The sequence below is a fragment of the Pongo abelii genome, chromosome 13 (assembly GCF_028885655.2).
Source record: "Pongo abelii isolate AG06213 chromosome 13, NHGRI_mPonAbe1-v2.0_pri, whole genome shotgun sequence".
NCBI classification, from domain to species: domain Eukaryota; kingdom Metazoa; phylum Chordata; class Mammalia; order Primates; family Hominidae; genus Pongo; species Pongo abelii.
In genome coordinates, this window is record NC_071998.2 from 55,814,562 (window position 1) to 55,827,020 (window position 12,459).

A 12,459-nucleotide genomic window follows, 5' to 3' on the forward strand; every position below is an offset into this window, starting at 1 on the left:
ATTTTCTTTCTTCCTCCCTTTTCTTCCTGTTCTCTGCTTTCCAACTCTCTCAATGTAGTAAATAGATGATGATTTGTAGTTTATTCCAAACAGAATCATTTGGGATTTGAAAAAGAATATGACTACTTAGAAGGTTTTAGAAAACTCACCTTTTAAATACATGTAAACTACTAACTCTTGAGTTCCACCTCTGCTTTCTCTTACAAGAACAAGGCTTTTACCAAAAAACCACCCAGAGAGATCCTGGCCAGGGCCAACACCTGCCTTGTGTGAAGGCACAAACAGTGACCATAAGGTCATAGTGAGAGATTGTAAGGTCTGAGGATAATTCAGGATGGCCGCAGCTCAGTCAAAACAGACTGGCTGTTGAGTGAAGGGCACATGACTTTCCTTTTCCTTTGCCTCTTACTCAGCAGCTAACAGACAGAAGCAGAGGAGGGTGCTTAATTCCCTGAGAATTCCAGATCTTGACTATATTTCTTCACCATCCCTTTCCTGATGTCTAGACCTCAGCATCCTCAGTGGAGATGGGGACTAAATGACAGAATATTACAAAAGTGCTTAGCATACAATAGGTGCTCAATTAAGTGTTCAACAATGGTAATGCCCTTCTCCAGACCACTCCCACCCCCAGTTCAATGCCAATTTGCTATTACAGCATCTGAGAGGAAGCATGTGTCTGTGTTAGGAAGAACTAAAATAAATTGTGTTACCCAGAGGAATTGTTGGTAATTTAGCACCAAAATAAATTTTTCTCCATTTGTTTTTTGTTCTACCATTTTTAAGACACTATAAACACTACTGATATGCAAGAGCATACCATCTGGGCATCATTGACGTACCAGAAACATTTCAAGATCAGCGAATTTATTACTAAAGGCACAAACATCCACCATTGCATATAATGTGAAAATTTCTATTTTTCCTTGGTGGGGTGGAAAACTTTATTTTGAAAATTAATTATTTTAAAGTGATTTTAAAATAAAAGCTAACAGTTGTTCCTAAAACTGAGCAAGAGGACAAAAACACTTCATCAGAGAGGACAAGCTCTCAGGTAACCTGGCAGATTTTACAAGAGCTTTGAGACTAGTGCTTCATCATTCAGTGGCTGGGTCACTCACTATGTCAGGCAGCAGAAATGCAGCAGATTGGGACAGATTCAATCCCTGCCTCCAGGAAACTCATATCTTAGTGGGAGGGAAGTAGGCATCAAATAGCTTGATGCATAATTAATTATCATAATTGCAATAAGTGATATGAAGGAGAGGGAAAGGGTGCTAAGGGACCATTTAGTGGGAGACCTAGAGCAGAGTTGCAGAGTTAATCTGTAAAACAACCACCCCCAGTGACCCAAATCCAGAAACAGCTGGAGGTGCTTTAGAACACAAGAAGAAACCTGTGGTACATTGTTACAGAGTGACCCATTTTAAGAGAAGGTGGGGCTCAAAGTTTCCTATTGAAACTTGAAAACTTCATCAAGCATGGCCTCTTCTGCAAAGCTTTTCCCAAGGCTGAGTTAGATGCCTCTCCCACATCACTCAAAGACCCCTGCACAAACATCACTTTTATGGCATCTGGATGAGGTTGGTCTCAGTTATTGTTTAACTTGTCTGGGACCCCTAATACTTTGAGCACAAGACCTTGTCTACTGCCCTTTGTAACACAGTGTTACACAAAGGTGCTGGATGAATGTTTGGTGAATGAGTGAATGAATGTGGCCCCAAAGAGCTCCTCGTGGGTCCTAAAAGAAGTAAGCTTATGATCAAAATATCATGGCCAAAAGAGCATTTAATCTTCCAGGCTAGCACCACAGCAAACCTCTATTATTGTATTAATAGCTCTCACAAAACAATTTGATCCTTCCTTTTCCAAAATATTAAGTTCCCTTAATTTCCTCAACTTAAGTATTTCTTAACTTCCCTTCTTTCTTTCAACCAATTTATTAAACAATTATGGTGTGTCAGGTACTGTTCTTGGTGCTGGAGTAGAACAGAGAATGAGATAGGTACAAACTCCCTGGTCCCATGGTTCTAGAGAGTCTCATGGTTTGATGTGTCTCAACAGAAATTTTTTTAAAAAGTAGGCTGGGCAAGGTGGCTGATGACTGTAATTCCGGCATTTTGGGATGCCAAGGTGGGAGAATCGCTTGATTTCAGGAGTTTGAAACCAGCCTGGGCAACATGGCAAGACCCCATCTCTACCAAAACAAAAAACAAACAAACAAAAACCCTGCCAGGCATAGTGGTGCATACTTGTAGTCCCAGCTACTCAAGAGGCTGAGGCAGGAAAATCACTTGAGCCTGGGAGATTGAGGCTGCAGTGAGCCCTGATCATACCACTGCACTCCAGCCTGGGTGGCAAAGCAAGTCCCTATCTCAAAAAGGAATTTAAAAAAAAAAAAAGAAGCTAAGCACATAGGATAATTTCAGATGGTGGTAAGTTTTCTGAAAAGGTTGAAGGGTAATAGCTACCTGATTTCATTACTTACTATGAAACTACAGTAATTGATGCTGTGCAGTACTCATGAAAGGGTAGATGTGTAGGTCAATAGGATGGATGAGATCAAAAACAGACCCTAACATAAATGGTCAATTGGTTTTTGGCAGTTGCAGATAATTCAATGGAGAAGAGTTAGTCTTTCAAAAATGCTGGAATCATTGGATATCAGTATGCGATTTTAAAAAATAAACTTTAATCCATATCTCATAGTATCTACAAAAATTAAAAGAAATCATAGATTAAAATGTAAAACCTAAAAGCGTAAAATTTCTAGGAAAAAAATCAAAGAAAATCTTTGTGGCCTCGAGTTAGACAAAGATTTCTTACATATGATCGCAAAAACCCAAAGAGAAAAATGATAAATAATACTTTAAGAACTCATAACCTTGGAAAGACACACTAAGAAAATGAAAAGACAAGTCACACACTGGGTGAAACTATTTGGAAATCACAAACTTGAAAAAAAAATATAGAATATTAAAAGAACTTGTGATATTATTCTGTCTAAAAGCCCAGTAATAAGAAAACTCAATTTAAAAAATAATGATAAAGGCAAAAGATTTGAACAACTACTTTACCAAAAAAAAAAGTACCATATAATAGCAAATAAGCACATGAAAAGATGTTTGGCATCATTAATCATTAGGGAAATTTAAAACCATGATGAGATACCACTACACAACTATTAGGTGGCTAAAATGTAAGAATCTGACAATGCTAAGTGCTGACAAATATGTAGAACTACTGGAATTCTCATTTATTGCTGGTGGGAATACAAAATGGCACTATCACTTAGGAAAACCATTTCACAGCTTCTGATATAGTTAAGCATTCATTTACCATGTGACCTGGCAATCTCACTCCTTGATATTTACCTTAGTGAAATGAAAACTTGCATTAACAGTGAAAACTATATTTGAGTGTTTATTGCAGCTTTATTTGTAATCACCAAACCTGGAAACAACTAAAATGTCTCTTAAATAGAGAATAAACAAACAAACTATAGTTCATTCATACAATGGATTAATAATAATAATAATAAGGAATGGAGTACTGATATGTGTAACAATATCACTACATTATATTCAGTGAAAGAAGCCAGATTCAAAAGGCTACCTACTATTAGATTCTATTTATATGCCACTGTGGAAAAAGCAACATTATGGATAAGAAAACAGATCAGAGCTACATGGCAAAACCCCATCTCTATAAAAAATATAAAAATTAGCTGGGCATGGTGGTGTGCAACTGTAGTCCCAACTACTCAGGGTGCTGAGGCTGGAGGATCACTTGAGCCTGGGAGGTGGAGGTTGCAATGAGCTGAAATTGTGCCACTGCACTGCAGCCTGAGTGACAGAGCAAGAGCCTGTTTCAAAAACAAACAAAAACAACAGAGCTGGGGTTCTGAGAAGGGTTGTCTCTGAAGAGGTATGGGAAAATTTTAGGGGTGAGCAATGGAACTTTTCCATATCGTGATTGTAGTGGTGGCAACACATAGCTATATGCTTTGTCAAAACTCAAAGAACTATACATTAAAAACAGTGAATTTTACTGTATGTAAATTTTTCTAATTACATAAAAACTTATTTAAAGATGATTACATAAAGGAATTATAGGAAAGTGAAAAAGGAATGATAAGCTAGAAAGTGTCAAGGCCAGGACAGAAGGATTGGAGGATTAGTGGAGGAGATCTGTCCTAAGAGGTGGCACCTGGGTAGAGGCCTAAATGTCAAAAAAGGAGCCAGCATGGGCAGATGCACAAGAAAAGCCTTCCAGAAGACAGAAGTAAGGGCAAGGGCCCCAGGCAAGATGAGCCTATTGAGTAGCAGAAAAATAAGTCAGTGCTTAGGCTCTGCTATAAATCTACAGAAAAGAAAAAAAGTTCTCTTGATGAACAAAAATCTGGATCATCGTCTTGGATCTGAATTCAGGCTGCGCATAATCAAACATACTGAATATAGTGGGTAAATACAGATTTAAGGCTGCCCCTAAAAACTCCAGGGAAAGGCACGGGAGTGAGAATAGGAAAGGCGAAAGGGGAAAGGAGGAGAAGGAGAGGACATGAAAACAAAACTTGCTTGCTTATAGCTTTGGATCTGGCTAGAACTTAACCACTTCAGTATCATAGAATCACTTTCTCTGTTTTAGATTTGCTTAGAAGACAGTAACAAGTCAAGCAATAAGTAAAATGAAGGCCTGTGAAGTTTGTCAGCATCCAAGTTCATACTTCAAGATCTATGCATTCTAAACTTTACAAGGGTGTTTCAGTTTATTTAATTTTTTTTCTAACTCTAAAATTTGCATACTAACTTTATGAAAAGTCTATTGGTGATTCTTAGACGAGCTCTTTATAATTTTCTGCATGGGCCTGAAGATTAAATTTCTTTTAATTTTGGGTTTCTCTTTGTTATTATTATAGCAAAACAAACAGCATTACTTTAATTTTAGAAGTATTTTTAAAGAAATTTAGGCTGTGGACCATGGGCAGCCAGGGTTGGTGAAGGATCCCAAGATGGTTGGGTGAAAACTTGCTCTAAAAACCACTGACTGTGTAGCTTTTGCAGAGATCATACCCCAGAACTAAAAGGCCATTGCTAATTCCCTGAAATCCTGGAATGAGACCCTCACCTCCAGCTTGGCTACTTTACCTGAGAATCCACCAGCTATCGACTGGGCTTACTACAAGGCCCATGTAGCCAAGGCAGGCTTGGTGGATGACTTTGAGAAGTTTAATGCCCTGAAGTTTCCTGTGCCAGAGGATAAATATACTGCCCAGCTGGATGCTGAAGAAAAAGAAGATGTCAAATCTTGTGCTGAGTGGGTGTCTCTCTCAAAGGCCGGGATTGTAGAATATGAGAAACAGAAGGAGAAAATAAAGAACTTAATTCCATTTGATCAGATGACCATTGAGGACTTGAAAAAAAACTTTCCCAGAAACCAAATTAGACAAGAAAAAGTATCCCTAATGACCTCACCAACCAATCAAGGATTTATACAATTGAGTCCAGGAGGAAGATCTGGCCCTTATATTACACATTCTGGATATTAAAAATAAAATAATTATACAGTTAAAAAAAAGAAATTTGCGTGGAGCCAAGATGGCTGAATAGGAACAGCTCCTGTCTACAGCTCTCAACATGAGCGACGCAGAAGACAGGTGATTTCTACATTTCCATCTGAGGTACTGGGTTCATCTCTCTAGGGAGTGCCAGACAGTGGGTGCAGGACAGTGGGTGCAGTGCACCGTGTGCGAGCCGAAGCAGGGTGAGGCATTACCTCACTCAGGAAGCACAAGGGGTCAGGGAGTTCCCTTTCCTAGTCAAAGAAAGCGGTGACAGACGGCACCTGGAAAATTGGGTCACTCCCACCCTAATACTGCACTTTTCCAATGGGCTTAAAAAACAGCACACCAGGAGACTATATCCCGTGCCTGGCTCAGAGGTTCCTACGCCCACGGAGTCTCCCTGATTGCTAGCACAGCAGTCTGAGATCAAACTACAAGGTGGCAGTGAGGCTGAGGGAGGGGCGCCTGCCATTGCCCAGGCTTGATTAGGCAAACAAAGCAGCCGGGAAGCTCGAACTGGGTGGAGCCCACCACAGCTCAAGGAGGCCTGCCTGCCTCTGTAGGCTCCACCTCTGGGGGCAGGGCACAGACAAACAAAAAGACAGCAGTAACCTCTGCAGACTTAAATGTCCCTGTCTGAAAGCTTTGAAGAGAGTAGTGGTTCTCCCAGCACGCAGCTGGAGATCTGAGAATGGGCAGACAGCCTCCTCAAGCGGGTCCTTGACCCCTGAGCAGCCTAACTGGAAGGCACCCCCCAGTAGGGGCAGACTGACACCTCACACGGCAGGGTACTCCTCTGAAACAAAACTTCCAGAGCAACGATCAGGCAGCAGCATTTGTTGTTCACCAAGATCCGCTGTTCTACAGCCACTGCTCTTCTACAGCCACCGCTGTTCTGCAGCCATGGCTGCTGATACCCAGGCAAACAGGGTCTGGAGTGGACCTCTAGCAAACTCCAACAGACCTGCAGCTGAGGGTCCTGACTGTCAGAAGGAAAACTAACAAACAGAAAGGACGTCCACACCAAAAACCCTTCTGTACGTCACTATCATCAAAGACCAAAAGTAGATAAAGCCACAAAGATGGGGAAAAAACAGAACAGAAAAACTGGAAACTCTAAAAAGCAGAGCGCCTCTCCTCCTCCAAAGGAACGCAGCTCCTCACCAGCAATGGAACAAAGCTGGATGGAGAATGACTTTGACAAGCTGAGAGAAGAAGGCTTCAGATGATCAAACTACTCCGAGCTACAGGAGGAAATTCAAACCAAAGGCAAAGAAGTTAAAAACTTTGAAAAAAAATTACATGAATGGATAACTAGAATAACCAATGCAGAGAAGTCCTTAAAGGAGCTGATGGAGCTGAAAGCCAAGGCTCGAGAACTACATGAAGAATGCAGAAGCCTCAGGAGCTGATGCAATCAACTGGAAGAAAGGGTATTAGTGATGGAAGATGAAGTGAATGAAATGAAGCAAGAAGGTAAGTTTAGAGAAAAAAGAATAAAAAGAAACAAACAAAGCCTCCAAGAAATATGGGACTATGGGAAAGACCAAATCTACGTCTGATTGGTGTACCTGAAAGTGACGGGGAGAATGGAACCAAGTTGGAAAACACTCTGCAGGATATTATCCAGGAGAACTTACCCAATCTAGCAAGGCAGGCCAACATTCACTTTGAGGAAATACAGAGAACGCCACATAGATACTCCTCAAGAAGAGCAACTCCAAGACACATAATTGTCAGATTCACCAAAGTTGAAATGAAGGAAAAAATGTTAAGGGCAGCCAGAGAGAAAGGTCGGGTTACCCACAAAGGGAAGCCCATCAGACTAACAGCGGATCTCTTGGCAGAAACTCTACAAGCCAGAAGAGAGTGGGGGCTGATACTCAACATTCTTAAAGAAAAGAATTTTCAACCCAGAATTTCATATCCAGCCAAACTAAGCTTCATAGGTGAAGGAGAAATAAAATCCTTTACAGACAAGCAAATGCTGAGAGATTTTGTCACCACCAGGCCTGCCCTAAAAGAGCTCTTGAAGGAAGCACTAAACATGGAAAGGAACAACCGGTACCAGCCACTGCAAAAACATGCCAAAATGAAAAGACCATCAAGGCTAGGAAGAAAACTACATCAACTAACTAGCAAAATAACCAGCTAGCATCATAATGACAGGACCAAATACACACATAACAATATTAACTTTAAATGTAAATGGGCTAAATGCTCCAATTAAAAGACACAGACTGGCAAATTGGATAAAGAGTCAAGACCCATCAGTGTGCTGTATTCAGGAAACACATCTCACGTGCAGAGACACACATAGGCTCAAAATAAAGGGATGGAGGAAGATCTACCAAGCAAATGGAAAACAGAAAAAGGCAGGGGTTGCAATCCTAGTCTCTGTTAAAACAGACTTTAAACCAACAAAGATCAGAAGAGACAAAGAAGGCCATTACATAATGGTAAAGGGATCAATTCAACAAGAAGAGCTAACTATCCTAAATATATATGCACCCAATACAGGAGCACCCAGATTCATAAAGCAAGTCCTTAGTGACCTACAAAGAGACTTAGACTCCCACACAATAATAACGGCAGATTTTAACACCCCACTGTCAACATTAGACAGATCAACGAGACAGAAAGTTAACAAGGATACCCAGGAATTGAACTCAGCTCTGCAGCAAACGGACCTAATAGACATCTACAGATGTGGATCTACATCTCCACCCCAAATCAACAGAATATACATTTTTTTCAGCACCATACCACACCTATTCCAAAATTGACCACATACTTGGAAGTAAAGCACTCCTCAGCAAATGTAAAAGAACAGAAATTATAACAAACTGTCTCTCAGACCACAGTGCAATCAAACTAGAGCTCAGGACTAAGAAACTCACTGAAAACTGCTCAACTACATGGAAACTGAACAACCTGCTCCTGAATGACTACTGGATACATAATGAAATGAAGGCAGAAATAAAGATGTTCTTAAAAACCAACGAGAAAAAAGACACAACATACCAGAATCTCTGGGACACATTCAGAGCAGTGTGTAGAGGGAAATTTATAGCACTAAATGCCCACAAGAGAAAGCAGGAAAGATCCAAAATCGACACCCTCACGTCACAATTAAAAGAACTAGAAAAGCAAGAGCAAACACATTCAAAAGCTAGCAGAAGGCAAGAAATAACTAAAATCAGAGCAGAACTGAAGGAAATAGAGACAAAAAAAACCCTTCAAAAAATTAATGAATCCAGGAGCTGGTTTTTTGAAAAGATCAACAAAATCAATTGACTGCTAGCAAGACTAACAAAGAAGAAAAGAGAGAAGAATCAAATAGATGGAATAAAAAATGATAAAGGGGATATCACCACCGATCCCACAGAAATACAAACTACCATCAGAGAATACAACAAACATCTCTACACAAATAAACTAGAAAATCTAGAAGAAATGGATAAATTCTTCGACACATACACCCTCCCAAGACTAAACCTGGCAGAAGTTGAATCTCTGAATAGACCAATAACAGGCTTTGAAATTGTGTCAATAATCAGTAGCTTATTGATTATAATTGATCAACCAAAAAAAGTCCAGGACCAGATGGATTCACAGCCAAATTCTACCAGAGGTACAAGGAGGAACTGGTACCATTCCTTCTGAAACTATTCCAATCAATAGAAAAGCAGGGAATCCTCCCTAACTCATTTTATGAGGCCAGCATCATCCTGATACCAAAGCCTGGCAGAGACAGAACCAAAAAAGAAAATTTTAGACCAATATTCTTGATGAACATTGATGCAAAAATCCTCAATAAAATACTGGCAAACCGAATCCAGCAGCACATCAAAAAGCTTATCCACCATGATCAAGTGGGCTTCATCCCTGGGATGCAAGGCTGGTTCAACATACACAAATCAATAAATGTAATCCAGAATATAAACAGAACCAAAGACAAAAACCACATGATTATCTCAATAGATGCAGAAAAGGCCTTTGACAAAACTCAACAACCCTTCATGCTAAAAACTCTCAATAAATTAGGTATCGATGGGACATATCTCAAAATAATAAGAGCTATCTATGACAAACCCATGGCCAATATCATGCTGAATGGGCAAAAACTGGAAGCATTCCCTTTGAAAACTGGCACAAGACAGGGATGCCCTCTCTCACCACTCCTATTCAACATACTGTTGGAAGTTCTGGCCAGGGCAATTAGGGAGGAGAAGGAAATAAAGGGTATTCAATTAGGAAAAGAGGAAGTCAAATTGTCCCTGTTTGCAGATGACATGATTGTATATCTAGAAAACCCCATCGTCTCAGCCCAAAATCTCCTTAAGCTGATAAGCAACTTCAGCAAAGTCTCAGGATACAAAATCAATGTACAAAAATCACAAGCATTCTTATACACCAATAACAGACAAACAGAGAGCCAAATCATGAGTGAACTCCCATTCACAATTTCTTCAAAGAGAATAAAATACCTAGGAATACAACTTACAAGGGATGTGAAGGACCTCTTCAAGAAGAACTACAAACCACGGCTCAATGAAAGAAAAGAGGATACAAACAAATGGAAGAACATTCCATGCTCATGGGTAGGAAGAATCAATATCGTGAAAATGGCCATACTGCCCAAGGTAATTTATAGATTCAATGCCATCCCCATCAAGCTACCAATGACTTTCTTCACAGAATTGGAAAAAACTACTTTCAAGTTCATATGGAACCAAAAAAGAGCCTGCGTCACCAAGTCAATCCTAAGCCAAAAGAACAAAGCTGGAGGCATCACGCTACCTGACTTCAAACTATACTACAAGGCTACAGTAACCAAAACATCATGGTACTGGTACCAAAACAGAGATATAGATCAATGGAACAGAACAGAGCCCTCAGAAATAATGCCACCTATCTACAACCATCTGATCTTTGACAAACCTGAGAAAAACAAGCAATGGGGAAAGGATTCCCTATTTAATAAATGGTGGTGGGAAAACTGGCTGGCCATATGTAGAAAGCTGAAACTGGATCCCTTCCTTACACGTTATACAAAAATTAATTCAAGATGGATGACAGACTTAAATGTTAGACCTAAAGCCATAAAAACCCTAGAAGAAAACCTAGGCAATACCATTCAGGACATAGGCATGGGCAAGGACTTCATGTCTAAAACAGCAAAAGCAATGGCAACAAATGCCAAAATTGACAAATGGGATCTGATTAAACTAAAGAGCTTCTGCACAGCAAAAGAAACTACCATCAGTGTGAACAGGCAACTTACAAAATGGGAGAAAATTTTCACAACCTACTCATCTGACAAAGGGCTAATATCCAGAATCTACAATGAACTCCAACAAATTGACAAGAAAAAAACAAACAACCCCATCAAAAAGTGGCAAAGGATATGAACGGACACTTCTCAAAAGAAGACATTTATGCAGGCAGAAAACACATGAAAAAATGCTCATCATTACTGGCCATCAGAGAAATGCAAATCAAAACCACAATGAGATACCATCTCACATCAGTTAGAATGGCGATCATTAAAAAGTCAGGAAACAGCAGGTGCTGGAGAGGATGTGGAGAAACAGCAACACTTTTACACTGTTGGTGGGACTGTAAACTAGTTCAACCCTTGTGGAAGTCAGTGTGGCGATTCCTCAGGGATCTAGAACTAGAAATACCATTTGACCCAGCCATCCCATTACTGGGTATGTACCCAAAGGATTATAAATCATGCTGTTATAAAGACACATGCACACGTATGTTTATTGCGGCACTATTCACAATAGCAAAGACTTGGAACCAACCCAAATGTCCAACAATGATAGACCGGATTAAGAAAGTGTGGCACATATACACCATGGAATACTATGCAGCCATAAAAAATGAAGAGTTCATGTCCTTTGTAGGGACATGGATGAAAATGGAAACCATCATTCTCAGCAAACTATCACAAGGACAAAAAACCAAACACCGCATATTCTCACTCATAGATGGGAATTGAACAATGAGAACACATGGACACAGGAAGGGGAACATCACACTCTGAGGACTGTTGTGGGTGGGGGTAGGGGGGAGGGATAGCGTTAGGAGATACACGTAACGCTAAATGACGTGTTAATGGGTGCAGTACACCAACATGGCACATGTATACATATGTAACAAACCTGCCCACTGTGCACATGTACCCTAAAACTTAAAGTATAATAATAAAAAAAAGAAAAAAGAAATTTAACAAAACCCTACCTCGTGTTTATATGTATGCAATATATATGACTGAGATAAGAGCATGTTAGGAGTGATCCTCTATTTGCAATTTCAATCTATTTTTGCAAATATTTTCAACAAATCAGCTAGTTTCTAGCTCAGCAATGTGTTAAGAATTTTTTACCTTTTATTCATGTTATTGAATAATATGATGTCAGGAATGTTCTTCGCTGGCAATAGTTGATGAGTCTGTATGTAGTTAAGAGAATAAAGATGCAGCCTTTGTCAGTTCTCTTAGGTTTACAATAAAAATGTACAGTGTGAGACCACAGTGAGGGCTCTCCTTTTCTTTAAGACATTTCTTATATGTCACATGTCAAATGGTCACGAGAGATGATCTTTCTAAAGAGTAGGTTTTTCCCTGGCCCAAACAACTCTTATAAAAATGGATGTCACATCAGCACACCAGTCTAATGAAGCCCACCAGGCAACCTGCTCACTCTGTAGGGAGAACTGGAATAAATAGCAGCTACATATTCTCATCAGTCAGGCAGTCACCTAGAGCTTTCAGCTTTTCACTCTGGTGCTTTTGCTCATTCTGGCCACTCAGTCTGAAATAGTCTTCCCCTTCTATCCACATGAATAATCTTACATCACTACAAGGCTCACTTCTAATAAAC

The 12,459-nt window shown here is 39.9% G+C and overlaps 1 pseudogene; it reads left to right on the forward strand.

Annotated features, from left to right (window-relative positions):
- The first annotated feature begins 5,011 nt into the window (after positions 1 to 5,011).
- LOC100455417 (ATP synthase subunit d, mitochondrial-like) lies at positions 5,012 to 5,501 on the forward strand (annotated as a pseudogene).
- The last annotated feature ends 6,958 nt before the right edge of the window (positions 5,502 to 12,459 follow it).